Genomic DNA, 16,784 nt, shown 5'->3' with positions numbered 1-16,784 from the left:
TTTCATTTTCAAAGGTCTCGTGGTATTGGCCTATACGTTGCATGTGCTTCGCGAAGAATAACGTGTGTCCAACTTCTTAAAAAAAATTGAATCTATCATAAATTCCAACATACATGTATCGTAAAAGCTCCATCATTAGTTCCAACCACCAGTGAAGTAAAAAGAAATCTACATTACACGTGCTCCTCGTCGTATTGAAACGAAGATTAATATTGTAAAAAAGATATACCAACAGTGAAAAGGAGTGGGGAACGTCCGTCCGTAGAAGTATGACTCAGCACGAAGTTTAATAAAGGTTCGATATCAAAATTTTGGTTAATTTTTAGACGAGTAATTAAAATCCCCATACAAAACAAGAAAATATCGATCATTCAATCATCTCACTATACACAGAAATAATCGATGTTTACAAAGTGCAATAAAATTTGTACTAATCAGTCATATAACCAACCTTGTGAACTACAAATTTTTATTTTAACCATAGTAAATGCAAGTCCAAGTATAAATAACACTAGTGTTTCGATTCCCAGACAGCCCTTACTATTTTTCACTGATTTCTCGCGATACTTTTAAGAAATTCGCTCCACTCTCCTTATCGAATTTATTTATTCTCCCATTATATAACACGCTGGGCTATCGCGTAACGTTACGCTTAGCATCGCGTATGTTTATTAAGAAATTACATGCGCGCAAGATCGCTTAAAAGCAAAAGGTTCTCATTAAACGCGTCGCGCGACGCGAGGTTATAAAACTACCGCGAGAAGAAACTGCTACGCATGCAAAAGCGTGTAATCGTCGCGGATATTACGAAGTTTCCCGCGGTTCCGAAAGACCCAGTGAAAAAGATTTCCTGCCGCGACAATACGCGCATCTTTCGAATCATCTGGGAAATTAATAATTCCTCGAGGTGTCCTTGATTGATGACATTGTGTTTATCGAGCGACTCACGCGAATTATTCATCGCGTTAAAAAGCCTTTTTGCTTGTCGTTTACTCGAGCACGTCCCAATAAATGTAACTCATCTAGTCAAATTGTGCCAGGATTCGAAGTCGAAAATGTAAAATATAATCACTGTTCATATATTGAAAATCTAATTCAGTAGGAAAACTCGTAATTATCAAACGATAACATGTTACTAACGTAATTTCTATTATTACACATTATTAAAGGTATGGAAAACACATGAGTGGAGCTCCAAACTAATCGACATTACAATCTTCCATAAAAAAAAAGTCTTGCAGAAACACCATGATTTTCATGGACAAAAACATAAAGTGTCACCATTCCTCATAATAAAAATAAAAATAATAATAAAATTTAACGTGAAATCTCGTAATTATCAAAGTTACATTACGCAAATACAGTTTTATGATGCGAATTTGTTGTTACAAAGTATGAAAGGAATACGACGAGAAGCTTCAGAACCTTTGAAGGTTTTCATAGAGAAAAAAATCTTGAAGAAACACAGTTTTTTCTCTTGTTTGGTTCACATAGGTGAAAGGCCCTTTAACGATCAACCGCAGAATTTGGTGCGCGCGTGACGCATTCACGGGGACCACCGGCGTAAACAGAATTATACAATACCGAACGGGCTGCCATTAATTAGAATAACTTTGTTGGCACGTGGTCGCGCGCGCGCGTTCGCGGAACGCTTTTATATTAATGGCGTGCAAAATGTTTTGACACCCCGACGCAAGCTGCGGATTTTTAATTGAGACATATCGCGGGTCCGCGCTCTGGACGTGTTATAAACAATTTGCCCGATTATACGTTCAATCGACGAAGATACCCTTCGTGGAAATTTAACGCAAAGCGTTTGTTTGCCTAAACTTGTTTTTCTTGGGGTATCTTCGCGATTGAAGTATTAGTTTGTATCGTATAAAATTGCCGTTTACGCGATCAAAGTTATTCATTTTGCAAATAAATTAAAATTGAAAAAGTTGAAATTCTAACATAGAAAAACTTTCTGCACTGTCGTAATTTGTATTATTATATATTCTCTGAAGTATAAAATGTACTTGTGTGAAATTTAAAATTTATTTGCTTTACAGATTTTTCAAAAAAAAATTTTAACAGTACTTCTTCGACTTACAACTGAAATTAAAAATATAAGATGTGAACATTGTCCATAAATGTTATTAAATGAAATTCCCTTTAAAATTTGGATTTTAATATATTTATGAATAATTATAACATAGATTCATCACTATACAGAATAACATAATGTTGGAATTTTATAGTTAACGCCAGGATCGTAGATTTTCATTTTTTCACTTCCCCTCGAGAAATCATGTTAATAAGTAGTCGCAAACCGTCGACGTCGGACATAGATCAGCCGATACCAATCTGGTTCTTGCGATAGCATACTAATTGAATGAATCGGTAAATGGATTCAGCTCTAAAATGAATTATCGATACAAAAGCTGGTAACAGAAATGTGTAAATTAAACACACATTGCGTTATTTAAAAGAAAAACTCACCTGAACAATTAATTAAGCAATTCGATGAATACCTGCTATGCGTGAAATCGCTCTAACATGTATTAATCAATTATTGTAAATGGTACTAAATTCCAAACATACATTTCATTTGTAAGTAATTAGTTATGTAATTATTCTAATCTGTCAAATTTACGAATTGGTTTCATTGTACTTGATTCTTGAGGAAATAATATATCAATTTAATAAATCCCCTATTTCTAGTAGGAAGAATTTATGTTTTATAATAGCACCTTTTGGCATCTACTCCAACTGAATAATCTAAACAAAATTTTAATCCAAGTTCATTCCACTTAATTAACCGAGATGAATGAACGTAGGCATTGTTTCCAGTATCAATGAGACTAATCTACATGACACGTTATTTAATTCACAGTTATTCATCGAGGCAAATAGTTCAAAAAATATTGCAAGTGGAAACTTGTCGAACCGACCGCGACCAGGTAATTAAGACCTCATCAAACGAGATTAGAAGCAGCGAAAATGGAAAAAGCGTCGGAACACGTGTTACCGTTCGACGTACAGTTTCATCGGGCACAATAAGAACGTCTGATTGACCGATGGAAATGTCACGAGGTGCTTATTACACAATCACGAAATAAGCATTTTGAACAGGTCATCTAAGGTCTCAGATTAATCTTCTTCCCTCCGCTTTATCCACGTAGCAACGAACCGATTGTGTCGCGTTCGAATGTTGTTTATTTGATTTCGCCGAAATGAAGAAAAAAAAAAGAGAAACGAAACAAACACGTGCAAGCAGATACGTGGTACAGATACCTGCTTAACGAGTATGCAACAGGAGCAAGCGTGCACATTTTGATCTAAGGATGCATTTGCGTACGTGATTACGGTCGCCCGCTTATTTCAACGTTATTTCGCGACGTTGAATTCTGCCGACTCTAACGGCACATTCAAAGTTTTCGCGTTCGCTTTAATCGACGTTTCTCGAATTCCAAGGTTCTGGTAAAATAATACAGACTCGTTTCAATTGCACACCCATTATCAAAAATTTAGCTTGGAAAAAACCGTCGCGGTATCAACGCTCGCGCGTGCACCAGGAGGCGAATTTTATCGCCGCCACGCGTCGACTTTGACTCGAAACGCTGCGAACGGGTCTTAGACGTATCCTTAACCCTATAGAGTCGAAAAGGTTCGAGGACCACGGTTTGTTTTTTTCGTATTCATATTTTTCGTAAACAGCGATGTTTGGGTTTTTACTCCAGGGGAAATGTTCGCGATGTCGATTACTGGAATGAAAGACGTTTCGACGTATACTTCTATTGTAGAACATTTCAAATAATTTCACAACTAGCGGTAGATATATCCCTGAGGAGGTTAAAACGAGTCGCGGTGACTATTATAAATCAATTTATCGACTAAGAGCTTCAGCGAAGAGCCATCACTTTGCGACTGCCTTCTTGGAACAGAAAAAATAACATGAAGAAACGAACTTTTATTTCATGAGTAATTCAACTTGTTGTGTTTTTCTTAGTGCATTTGGCGTAGTTAGGTATTCGAACTGTATCTGAAGTAGTCAAATATTCGTGCCCTATTTGGAGTAGTCAAGCATTCGATCTAGATTTCGAAGAGTCAACTATTCACAGCTACTCCAGTATTCGAACCATAATTCGACCAGTACACTTCCGAAAAAAAATGACGAAAAGTTTCCCAAGTCTACTCGAGACAAAATTCTCGAGCACGATCATTCCCGCGCATCGATGGATCGCCCTGTAGACGGACGGGCGAGTATTACGTCGAGCAAATCCGATTCACGCACTATCGACGCGTTACCTAATAGCCGTACATACTACGTAAACGCAGATACACGTATGCATACATACACGTACATCGTGGCGACGTCACGTGCCCGACGAAGGCACCTGCGCTCACGCAAAGCAAAAATAAAGGTGCGCGAAACGAACTGTGGCAATTGCCACGGGCTGGCACACCGGCGCGGCGGACCTGTGTGCGCATGAACGCGAACCAGCCCGAGTTCCGTTCACGCAACGAGCAATGCGTTACCTAAGAACGCGTAGACGCGCAATTTCAGTCGACATCGCCCGCGTTCCCCGCCACCCTCGCTTCGAACCGTCGCCGCACGTTGCGGACGATCTATGAAAAACAACGTGTACGCGGACGCGCATGCAACGACGGATCGATCTCCGAACAACGACGAACGCGGCAGACAATAATCGCGCTCATCACGCGGGAAAATACCTCGACGAGCGCCGACGAGGGTCACCCTGCGAAAAACCCTGGCCATAATGAGGTATTAAGGCAGTCGGCTGGGGCATTTTTCCCCCCTGCCTGAGAATCTTGTCCCAGGGTTGCCAGATTGGCTTTTTCTTCACGCCGAATTCACGAAATTCGACGTTTTCTACCTGTTTAATTAGTCGTCCGAGTTTGAATTATTTTACGAGTCTGAAACTGTTTGAGGTTATTGTTGGATGTGACTGATAAGGAACGTGTGAGATCTGATCTGATTTTTGTAATACTTAGAAAATAGAAAAGTATGGTTTGTTTTCATGAAATCTGGAGGCCTGAAAAATTGAAATATCAGGAATAGCAATATTTGAAAAAATTTGCAACGTAATCCTATGACGTGGAACAACCAAAGGCATAGGTACAATAATAATTTCAAAATGCATAAAAAAAAAAACCAAGAGAATGATTCTATCATGGATATAGAGCAGCACGATTTCCCAACATTTTCAACCTCCGGAAAAAAAATAATACTCTCGGCCACGCAACGCTGCTTAATTAAAGCAAGATTCCATCGTTTCGGACAAAAATGTACGTGTAATATACTTGGTCTATTTTCTTATTAAAATTAAATTTTTCTTATACTTCCTCTACCACTTTTCTAGGGCTGTTCAATCCACAATTAAGATATCAATCCATCAACCCTGACCTCTACAAATGCTCTCTTTTCCCTCTAGGTACCTCTTTTATCGCCCCTACGTTGCGTCGTTCCGTCGCGCGTCGGCGTCGGCGTCGGCGCTGAACCCAAGAGATTTTCTAGATCATCGCCGACAAAACGGTTGCTATAGCGCGACGACGAAAAAAGCAAGGACGATGGGGAATTACAGAAATAGCGATCGATCCTTTGGCAGTTAGATTTAATTACGATTCGGGGGCATTATCGCTAGCGAAAAGAAAGAACGATCGCTGGCTATACGAGCTAATCGTTTAATTCCCGTAGTCTGGTTTCGAAGTAAGGATTCGAGACCTGAATCGAAACGCCGATTCTCGGTACCGCATATATTTTTGTAAGTATTCTCGGAAACCCGTCACTCCACTTATCGCTGTGCAACTATGGCAATCGATGCAGGAAAATTCACGCCGTTCCACGGATATTGCAACAAAATGATTACATTTGCGCGGTTTTTCTTGCGCAAAAACGTAAACGCACTTTGATTCATGCAGCCACGATCTTCGATCGATTACGGATGAATAAATTATTGTTGAAAAATGATCGTCATAACTAGGTTCCGACTGCAAATTCGCGTACAAACAATTTCTGTTGGAAGACGTTAGACTTGGAAACTTCGAGCTGGACTGGGGCCGAAAGTGTTCCAATCTTACAACATTGTTGAAAGATGAAGCGATGATTTACTAATAAAAATGAATGTCAAATTTGAGGTTCCTGTAATTATTCAATTTTTATAGTAAAATTTAGTTGTGATGGGATAATGGTAAAAAAATAAAATAGAAAATGTAAAAGTAAAATTGAAACTAGCATACCCAAATAAAATCAATCACAGATCTCAATCTTAATCCCAACCTTTTCGACCTCTTTATGCCTTCCAAGTCGTTAGAACTCGCACGTGCTCCGCAATTAATATCCTAGTACAATACAAATCATCCCATCTCGACTCCATCATTTATGCACGGAATGAAATCCACCGACATTGTCTTGATCTTGCAAAAAAAAAAAAAATTTTTCGCTTGGATCGATGAAGAAACACCCATCGCGAACACCGCGGGGGATTACGCGCGTTAACGCGCCGCGACGCGCGGCCTTCTTTCTCGGGCTATAAGAAACTATTGACATTGAGGCAATTCAATTTGCACGATGGATTTGCGTACGGAGCCGTAGCCGGCTCGGTTCGCCGTAAATTCCGGTTCTTACGGCTGGCGATCACGAGTTATCAGCCTGGGAATAATTTATCGGCGACGATCGCATTAAAGTAGCCACAATGAAATTATTCCCCGCGGCGACGGCGTCTGTGCGCGAGTCCACGTGTGGCCTACGTAAACGCGCTCGCTCGCGTCGCTATGTAGCCGGCAGTCGGGCGCAATTAGTATTACCTAAGAATCTATATAGCCAGCTGCATCGTAACGACTATATCCGTACGAAAAGTATGCGCGTACCTGTTCGCGCGTGTACGAGTTTCAACCGATCCACGGGAGAGACGGTGTTTCGCGCCACCTGGCCAGAACGCTTGTTTACCTTTTCTAATCCGAAGTCACGCGTGTCGCGCGTCCGGGAATCCTTCTATAATTCCGATCACTGTATCGCGACTCCGCTTCCGTCAACCTTGCGTTTCCGTTACGATGCATACTTTTGTCGGTTTTTGTTTATAACAGAAAATTGTTGGTATAATAGGCAGGTGCCTCTAGGCGTCATACTCCGATGGGTGCCCTTGATTCTTTAGGGTTAGATGGGGTAGAAATTGCCACATCTCTTGCTCAAACTAATATGCATAAGTTGAACGTACTCGTTATTGATCAGTCTAATATTTTTTGTAAAGTTGCTCATTCTTTTCCCAATCCTACGAAAACAAATTGTTTTTAATATAAATGTATTATTTAATTATTGACCCTGTTATTGTATGCAACTTGAGCTTTATTTTCATTTTAAATTGCGTCAAAAGAGAGTCTCAGAGAGTCAAAAGAATTCATTCTCCTTTTTTAAATATATGGTTCTTTAACACTAATTCTGATTACATGTTTTAGACTTTCCTCGTGAAGAAAACAAGGTCCTTTATAGGACATCAAGACAGAGTCGTAATCAATCTTTTGTGCTTAAGGTTTCAATCAACACAGAAGGTAATATACTTGACGATACACAATAAATATCAAAGTTTGTGTGATTCTTCTTCTTTTCACCTGATATCTTGATAAGTGACCGGATTCATCTGTTTAATGATAAGAGAAATCATTATGTTTTATTACATATACATTCTTTCATTCAACATTTCAGCATATTACTATTGCAAAAGGTGAATCAAACGATTGAAAACAAGAATGTATTAAAAAGAATTCATATTAATGAGAAACACACCGATGCTGAATAACTTCCAGGAGAAATATATTACAAAGAATATCTCAATAAAAATATAAAAATATTAAACGTAGAAATCAGTTTGAGCGTCAAAAGTAACATAACAACCTCACAGAGTTTAACAAAATATCGAACGAAAACAATTTATTAAAATGAATTGATATTAATGAAAAATAAACAGACAAAGTGAAATTGAAATGAATGAAAAATATTTAAATATCTGCTTTTATCGTAAGCAGATAAGTTTTCATTTTATTCTGTGGATTTTCTATCGTTGTCGAAGTTGCATGTCCATTCGTTTGTTTTAATTATAGATATGCAAAACGAATATATCAAGTATTATCGATGGCTTAACGCACGCATACTGCATGTCCTCAATGTTTACGGAAAAAAGAAACAAGTTTGAAAATTCGATGATACTTAAAAATCGAATGAATAATTTTTGCATTATATTATGATTACAACAAATTTTCATCATCCAGTAGAAATGAAAGTCATACACCAAATTCCCACGGTAGATGGTATGATAATTATACAACACGAGTAAACAGCCATGTTGGTACCAAATTAAACATGAGACGCGCCTGTAGGGAGCCGCCAAAATCAATGAAAAAAATTTCGAAGAACAATTCATTGCCATTCATCTAAGCGGTCCGAAATCGCGAGACTTTTGCACGAGCGGCAATATTATACTGGAGCGGTATAGCATTAGACTAAATCGCAGCATAATCGCCCGCGAATATATTTGTTCGTTGGACGTGTCCGTCTCGTTCTATCTTCATCGCGTTTACCTTCCTCTCGAGTCGTCGCGCACGTAAATTCGAGTTACGCCAGTCGGGCACCGTGCGAAATTTCTAATTTCGAGGTCAGCCACGCGGCAAAGTACGTCCGAAATAATTGCCTTACCGTGGCTGCGTGAGACGTCAATGCGTTTGATATTCTTCTACGCTCTCTACTCCCACCCCTTAACGCGGCGAACAAGAGTTTTTTTGGTCCAACGAGACGCCTATGGCTCTACGAATCGCGAAGATCTGCGAGGGAAACGTGCGCCGTCTCTGTGTATGCAGTTGTGCGCGTGAGCGTTTCACACCTGACTACTACGCTAGTCATGCGAGCGACAGTGGCGACATCCGATATTTAAAAAACGATCGTATCGAAGCGAAAATCATACGAAAATTCATTATTTCACTGTACACGATTTATCGTGGACGAATCGCGCGGCTGGGCGGCGTCGAATCGATTTATTTTGTCGGTAAAGTCTGCGCGGCGAACACGGTAGGTTAGTTGACCGCGGGGCCGAGCGAGCGCTGAGCTGACAGTAGGCCGGCGACGTCACAGTGGGCCGGTTGAGCCTTCCTTCGTTCGATTCAGGCAGGCTCTCTATTCATTTTACATGTAGCAAGGTAAATATTTCTATTACCGAGTGTCCGTTACGAAAATACGTGGCTACGAGTGCGTGAATATATCGTTCGTCTGGGGATCTGTGATACGCGGAGTTTTTCCATTTTTCTATCAATTTTTTATTCTGTCACGTCCGATACTCTTCGAACGAAAAAACCGAGCATAATTCATCCCCATCGCAAGGGATGCGAGATGAAGATTCCGTTTACCCTTTCCTCCGTTTCCGTACTCCGTTTTATTTATTCTATTTTTTTTTTTTCGTGACCGGTTCCTGTTACGAGATCACCGAACACGCTGCTACTGCTACTGTTGTTGTCGTCGCTGGTGTTCGCTGTCACAGCGATCCCTGTGGAGAACCGGAGGCGAACACACGGTTTCTCGAAACCGTTCGCCAAGACCACGATGGCAGGACACACGGAACACGCACTTTCCTCGTACACGCTCGTGGATGCACGATTTCGAAGAACTCCTCTTCGGACGTGAGCGGTTCCTGTCGGAGGAGCGCGCACGAGACACGTGAAATCCCACGGTTGACAGCTAACCGTACGCGCGGACGTCAGTGGAACCCGTGAATCGTTTCCGACAACGCGCCGTGACCACGTTCTCCACGACGTTGCTCGACCTTGTGCGGTTTAACTTTTGGCAAACGCTCGTCGCCGTACGCGTGCAACCGTGTCACGCTGCAGTGTCATCGAGCACGGACGGACGAGGCTTTCGGTGAACGAATCGTCCTCTGAGGATTGTGGTGAAATTCGAAAATCACGAGGCTTTAAAACTCCATTCGCTTCAACAGTCTATCCTAGAAAGTCTAAATCTATAATTGCTATTCGATCTAGAGTTAAATTTCGTCGAGATTCAAATTCGCGTAACAGCTGAAGAGTCCATTTTTCATTCCTCGGTCGCCTCGCTCCGATCCAAAGACACATGTGCTCGGGTCCCGACGTTGGCATATGGAAAACCCCAGCACATGCGGCTTCGATCGCCTCGAGTACTCGATTCTTTCGAATTCGTCTCGATCGCCTCGGAACGTCCAGGCTCGATTTCCTGCCAGCGGAAAAGATTGGAGCCACGTGACAAGTGAAAAGTGAAGCGTCGTCGACAGTGGAGATACTCGTCGATCGTTCGGCCGTGTCGAAATCGAAAATAAAGAAAGAGAAACGTGCGAACGCGATACGAATCTATCGGGATATGTATGCACGGGTTAACGCGGAGAAAAGTAAACAAAAGTTAAACGCACTCGCGAAAGCAACGTCGGTCGATCGTGTCAGCGATTAAAACGCTGGTTGACGTAGAGGAAGATTCCCCGGTCGAATGTCGCGGCACGAGGCTTGAAACAAGTGAGAAGATCTGCGGAGATCGAAGGAGTGCGTCGGGCAGCATCGCGAGACGGTCACTCGACTCGATGACGACGATGACAGCTGGGGACGCGTTGAGGGCGCCTCACAGGGCGTCGAGGGCTGGAACGTTGACGGAGGGAGTAGGGAATGGTCAAGATACAGCCAGGCCGGTTATATGGACCATCTAGAACCTGTGTGTTGACGTTCTGGAGCCCACGCGGAGTTGTCTGATCAAAGGTGACAGTTTCTACTGAAAGTTGACAGAAAGTAGTCTCGTCACCCTGTCGTGGAAGTTCGACTGGCAGGAGTGGAAGAGAGGTGCTCTAGAAGATTACCAACGATTTTTCAACGCTCACTGCTTAGATGGACCATCTAGGATCACCCGGAATTCGAGAGGAATTCTTGTGAATCCAAGAGGAAGAATTTTTTGGACGGGTTTTGTGAATGCTCAGCTGGTGATTAGATGGTTCATCTAACGTACCAGTGATCCTATACGATACTCCGAAGATCGAACCAGTGGAGGGATGAACACGAGCACGTTTCATCTTACTAACCTACGAGCACTCTGCACCTAACCTACCCTCAGCTGCGCCCGCTGTCAAGCGCGCGACAAGTGAGTCGAGCGTTCTTTGACAGGACAGGACACGTGAATAAGAGCCAGCGGCTGGATCGATCGGATACGTCGAATCGGGGAAAGGATCGAGGGGACCTCGCGGTTTCGTGGTTTTGTTCGAAATCTGTCTCAACTGGTGTTGAAGCGAAACGTGAGGCGAGAAGAGTGCGTGTTCCGTGAGCCGCCACCGCGGGACGAAAATATCACACGTGCGTCCGGAGTAAGCCGAGATTTTTGGAGGACGACGGGAGTCAAGCGGTTTTTGGGTGAGCGACCAAAAAAAGATAAATGCCAGAGAAACGGAGGTACTCGCGTGCTCCGTCTACGCGAAAATCCATCGATGAACGGGGAGACCATCGAATGGGTGATATGACATTTATAATAAGGAGTGAAAGATGTAGTTTACGCGTTCCTCGTTGGAATTCGTTTAATGGAGTAGGAAATATTTTGCATTGAACAGACAGACACATTCTTTAGCCAGTTACTTTGATTGATAATAGAAAATATTTGATATTATTTTGGGGCAGATTTAGAATATAAGATGGAACACTTCATTATGTATGAATGTTTTCTATTTTAGTATGAAAGGTAGTTCTAGTAGCTGATATCTAGAGCAATCGGACTCTTTACCGATGAACCTAACAAACTCACTTCATCTTGCATTTTACTTCAACAAAGAAACAAAAATTATTCTTGTATCAGAAAAAAAGTAATACTCCACTTCATACTCCAATTTTGAACAAGTCGCGAATGCTTCAGTCATAATTGTTTCTTATAACATTTATTTACAGAATTCAGAAAAAATTCTTCATAACTGTCCAAGACACTAGCACTTAATTATCGATCATATTGAGGAAGCGAATCAAAAGCGTGGATGACTGGGTCAGCGTCGAAGTTGGGCGCACTTTCCTCGCGTTTCATTCGTTATCTGTTATTCCAATAAAGTTTCGCCCATCTCCGCTGTCGCGTTTCCACGTACGTGGGTGTCTCTTTCACAGAAGTTTCTGATTATCGACAGCTCGAAATTCGCCGTGACTCGTGGCCGCGATCGTTCGATTTTAACAGACACGCGGGAGACCACCATAAAGCCCACCAACCGTTCGCAATCGCTTCGAAGCCCCTGTGCGTACGCCTGGAATTTCAGTATATCACAGCCACCGATAGATGAAACGGTTATCCAAACGGAAATTCTGAACGTTAGGCAAAAGATGAACGAACTTTGATGCGTTGTTTGTTCGATAAAAATTGCAACATGAATTCTTGTAGACAATTGATCATTAAATACACTGAATATTGAGTGTACAGAATTGTGTGTTAAAGGTGTTATGAAATTGTACGTGATCGGATGAGAGGATTGATGAAATTCAATATGAAAAATTATAATCTAAAACAATCATACGAAAATTAGAGTCAAACTGGTATAAAATGTTTAAAAAATTCCTATATATCAAAATTGTGATAAAACTTTAGATTATAGGGAAAAAGATTAGTCATAGAAGGAATCATAGTATTATATTAGATGTTTAAATGCATGTAATAATTGCCAAATATAAATTGAAAGAGAAATCAATCTTCCAGTGTTTTCGCGAGCTTTTTATCGTACTATTCATATTTATAATAACTCCTGTCACCGAATCGTAATGGTATTTAAATGGTTGATAACAATACAATCTGTTTCACCGCAATGATTTTAAAAATATGCATAAATATTTGGTACCACCATTTATACAAAACTGAAAGGAGTACATATACATTCACGCGTCATGTAATAATTAATTCAACAATTCCGAATCATAACTGAAATTTGTGCTTTCACCACGCTTGTTCATAAAATGAAATTACACAGGCCTATTAGGATTTTATTTTATATCAAATCATACAGAATATATTCAATTATTCAAGTATTCTCCACTACCACAAGCTAAACTCAACCCCTAATTTCACCTCGAGCTTTTAAAAACTTATCTGCATACCCATTCAATCGAAGAACCATCGGGAATAAATCACCAGATTCCTTTTCATTCGTCGTCAATAATTCGAATAAAATTTGCCGGTCTTTGAAGGAGGTAATCCGAGTTAGAGCATGGGTAAACCTCTTTCAGTCGTACGGCACTGCATGCTAAACAGCATAGACGTTTGACGTTTCGCGAAGGTCGCGTGTTCTGGTTCTCTCCTTCTCGCGACGCCGGGCGTCTCTCTCCCTCTCAAACTGTTACCTCCGTCTCTTTCGACGCGCGTCTCATCTCTGTCCCGCAGTTTTTCCTCTCGCTCTATCTTTCGCGCTGCAACTCTGCCCATCTCTGTTTCTCTATCGTCGTTTCTTCGTTCCTCCCTTCTATTCCGGTCATCCATCTCGCCCTACGCACGTACGCGCGTACCGTTGGACGTTTAACGATCGTTGCGCGCGAAATTGTCGCGGTTCATCGCTTTCCGCGAAGTGTTGCTTATTTTCCGCGAAGTCGACGTGCAACTATCGAAATCTCGGGTATGTAATCGGTAGCAGGGGGTGCGTGGTTGGGGGTAGCACCCATGGATCGTAGGAAAAGAGTCTGCCGAGTCTATCGATAGAAAAAAGTCGATGTTCCCATGTGTGCTACGGTTTGTACTGCTCGGATCTGTAAAAATGGAAAGGACCGTGATTGAGAAAAATTGTGACAAAATTGTGAACGCGATCTTCTTTGCGAAAATATAAGAGACTTCTAGATTGGGTTTTTGGGGTTTTAATTATTTGAGAAATAATACTTTTCTTTTTTTTAAGAAATGTACAGTTCGTAAGCGAGAGGAATGCATCTGAGACATCGCTAGATTCATTCTTCTCGCGCACAGACAGTACATGTGTTAGCGCGACTGTGCCTAGACGGCAGAATGAATTTTAATTAAAGTTTCGACTTAAGTTTGGTAGTTGTACTACATTGTTACGTGTTATAGAAAAGGGTATTGTGATGTCGGTATTGTTGACGTTGGAGAATGTGCATTTTAAGCCACCCAGCTTAGAGTCTCAAATATTTATCATTGAATCACGTATGAAACGCGCGAATTTAGAACCGGCGTATGTCGTAATTTCATGGTTTTATGAGAAACTGTTACCAGAAACATCTGTTGCGATATACATTATCGCTGAAATGTATTTGATCATGCGTCCGGCGCGACGAAAATTTGTTTTTACTTAGCAAAAGAGTATAGTCACGTTTTTGAACTCATGGATACTTCCATTCGTAATTTGCCTGCTAAACGTCAATAAAATTATTTAGCAAAGTGAGGAATCTAAGTATTTAATACTATCTATTTAATAGATTTAGATTTTTGCTTAGTATTTTATAGATATCTAGTATTCGATAGTAAATAAACGTATTTTCTACTTTATGGAGTATTCGATACTCCTTTGCACCGAACCCTTTCAAAGGTCTGTAGTAGAACACAGTCGATTTCACTGATCTGGAAAAAGTTGCATTCTGCATCACTCGAAATTGAATCTTGGAAACTGCTCGAGAATGCACAAACCGTGAGATATTCGTAGTTTCGCCATTTTACGAAAGAGAAGAGTGGCAGTGTTACAAAGCTGAACATTTTCCTGAAACACTATACAAAAAAATCTTATATACGAGCTTCCTCATATCATTAGTTGATAAATTCCCATCCATCAATTTTTAAAATATCTCGCCTCAAATATACTCCCAAGGACCAAAATATAACGATCGATATCTTCTTAAATATATATTTTATATGAAATTTTCAGAATAGCACATCTAAACTGGTGAGATTAAAATATATAAAAGTCGGAAAGATTTTAAAATGGGAAGATCGCGAGTCTCACTGAAATTATTTATTTATAACTTAATCTTCTCAAAGACATAAATTCATGATACTACAAAAATCGATGTCGGAAGTCAGTACTAGATAAAATGTTTGTTTGCTCGAAGCAATTTCATGATACGCAACTTTTCGCCAATTTTCATATCCTTTCCGATGCCAGAGAGAAATTCAGGATTGTAAAATATGGTGTCAGTTATTTCTACGCGGAATCGTGCCACGTAGAAATAACCGGCTACAATAGACCCGCAATCTCGACCAACAAATTCCGGAACAATTACTATTGCCACTGAAACGTCTACTTTTAATTCTTCTGAAACACGAGAAAAACAAATTAAATTTCTTTTCTCGCTGTGTTGAAAAAGCTAAGAGCAACCGGCGCGAAACTTTCCTGTTGGAAGAAGTTTTACAGCCTCGCGAAGAGAAGCAGGAAGCAACGAAGCCACGGTTCATCGAAAAGCAACGCGCATCTTGTTGCACATCCATTAGCATAGCGATTATAAACCACTGTGGCGGGAAAACGGCGCGATATCATGTTGTGATTGTGTGCACGATTTATGGTTAATGTTTATTTCTTCTAGTTTTTATTCAAAACCGAATTTTTATAGATTTTCCATCTGTGAAAATATAGTATGTTTGTATAGCCTGGATTAATAACTTTTATAAGTGGTATTCACTCATTATTACATGGATTTTATTGTATAAAAGGGAATGGATTGCACTTCAATTTTATTTGCTACTATTGGATAATTAAAATTAATCTTTGTTTAAATATTTCTCCAACACTTAGAGGCATCCATAAAAAATTACTGTTACTTGTTCTCAAAGTAATATTTTTATTATAAAACATATTATATTCAATATAATAATTCTCCCACAATTCTTCACACAGAACTCTCATTCACAATCTGAAACAGTCTTCATTACATCAGTTTTCTTTTACATCAACCTTTGCCTCAGAAATTCAGTCATTAAACAACACTACATATTACAATTGAACAAATAACGTGAATTATTAATTAAATAACATTTGCATGAAGCTCCACGATAGCTCGAGATGCACGACAAATATTCCATTCGTCCAAAGAAACGAGATTCAAGCACGGAGTACGAGGCGGCTAAGAGCCATGGCATCAGTAGATTCAGACAGAAGCGTGTCAGACGATCAGCTGTGCCGCTTGGCCCCGTGAATCATAGGTTCCCAAGCGGCGCGCGTCGCTCGCTTACACACGGGCTGCTTCGCGTTTTGTGGAAACGCAAAAATAGCGCCGTTGGCCTAACCGTTACGAAAGAGATCACGGGCAACTTTGTACATTTTCTGGACTGATTAATACGCGACGGCATTCCCTGCACCGTCACTCGGGTCGTTAACCACCGGTAAATCAAAGAAAGCGACGGGAGGTATACTTTCGCGACGATTTTTTAGCGCTCCGCTCGTGCGAAATTTCCTCTGCTGCGATTCTCTTGGCGTTCGACCAGTTTCAATTTAGCGAGGCTGGCCTGAGCAACGCTTCTTTGACGTTGGATGTGTATTAACGACAATTATTCTTACTTTTAATTGGAATGGCTGCTTGTTGAAAAGTAATTAATGCGCGTGGTGGCTTCTCAGCCGTGTTTTATTTAAAAGACTTCAAAATTGTTCATTTTTACAGTCCACGAAAATGTTTAAGGAAGAAATTGTATTTCATGTCTGAAAAATTGAGGAAAGGGAAGGATTTTAAATATCTGGAAAAACTAGTCTTAACTAATATAGATAAACGTTCTGTAAGTTCGATGCATTTTATTATTATATCTTTATTTATTATAATCATTATAATTATATTTGACTAAATTATAA

At 40.5% G+C, this 16,784-nt stretch overlaps 2 protein-coding genes across 3 annotated transcripts in view; one reads left to right on the top strand and one right to left on the bottom strand.

Annotated features, from left to right (window-relative positions):
- The first annotated feature begins 8,458 nt into the window (after nucleotides 1-8,458).
- LOC128876729 (protein bric-a-brac 1-like) overlaps nucleotides 8,459-16,784 on the top strand; it is a 100,831-nt gene continuing 92,505 nt past the window's right edge. The window contains exon 1 of one of the 2 annotated variants that reach the window (XM_054123311.1): nucleotides 8,459-9,189. The gene's annotated coding sequence lies outside the window, so the exon portion shown is untranslated. The other variant, XM_054123312.1, reaches the window with a different exon arrangement.
- The window catches only part of LOC128876730 (ras association domain-containing protein 2), a 106,693-nt gene continuing 103,090 nt past the window's right edge, over nucleotides 13,182-16,784 (bottom strand). Inside the window, exon 10 of the mRNA XM_054123317.1 lies at nucleotides 13,182-13,752. The gene's annotated coding sequence lies outside the window, so the exon portion shown is untranslated. The remainder of the gene's footprint in view (nucleotides 13,753-16,784) is intronic.

The sequence above is a fragment of the Hylaeus volcanicus genome, chromosome 5 (genome assembly GCF_026283585.1).
Source record: "Hylaeus volcanicus isolate JK05 chromosome 5, UHH_iyHylVolc1.0_haploid, whole genome shotgun sequence".
In the NCBI taxonomy this organism is placed as follows: domain Eukaryota; kingdom Metazoa; phylum Arthropoda; class Insecta; order Hymenoptera; family Colletidae; genus Hylaeus; species Hylaeus volcanicus.
Note: the sequence above shows the minus strand (reverse complement) of the source record. Positions and strands in the feature narration are given on the sequence as shown.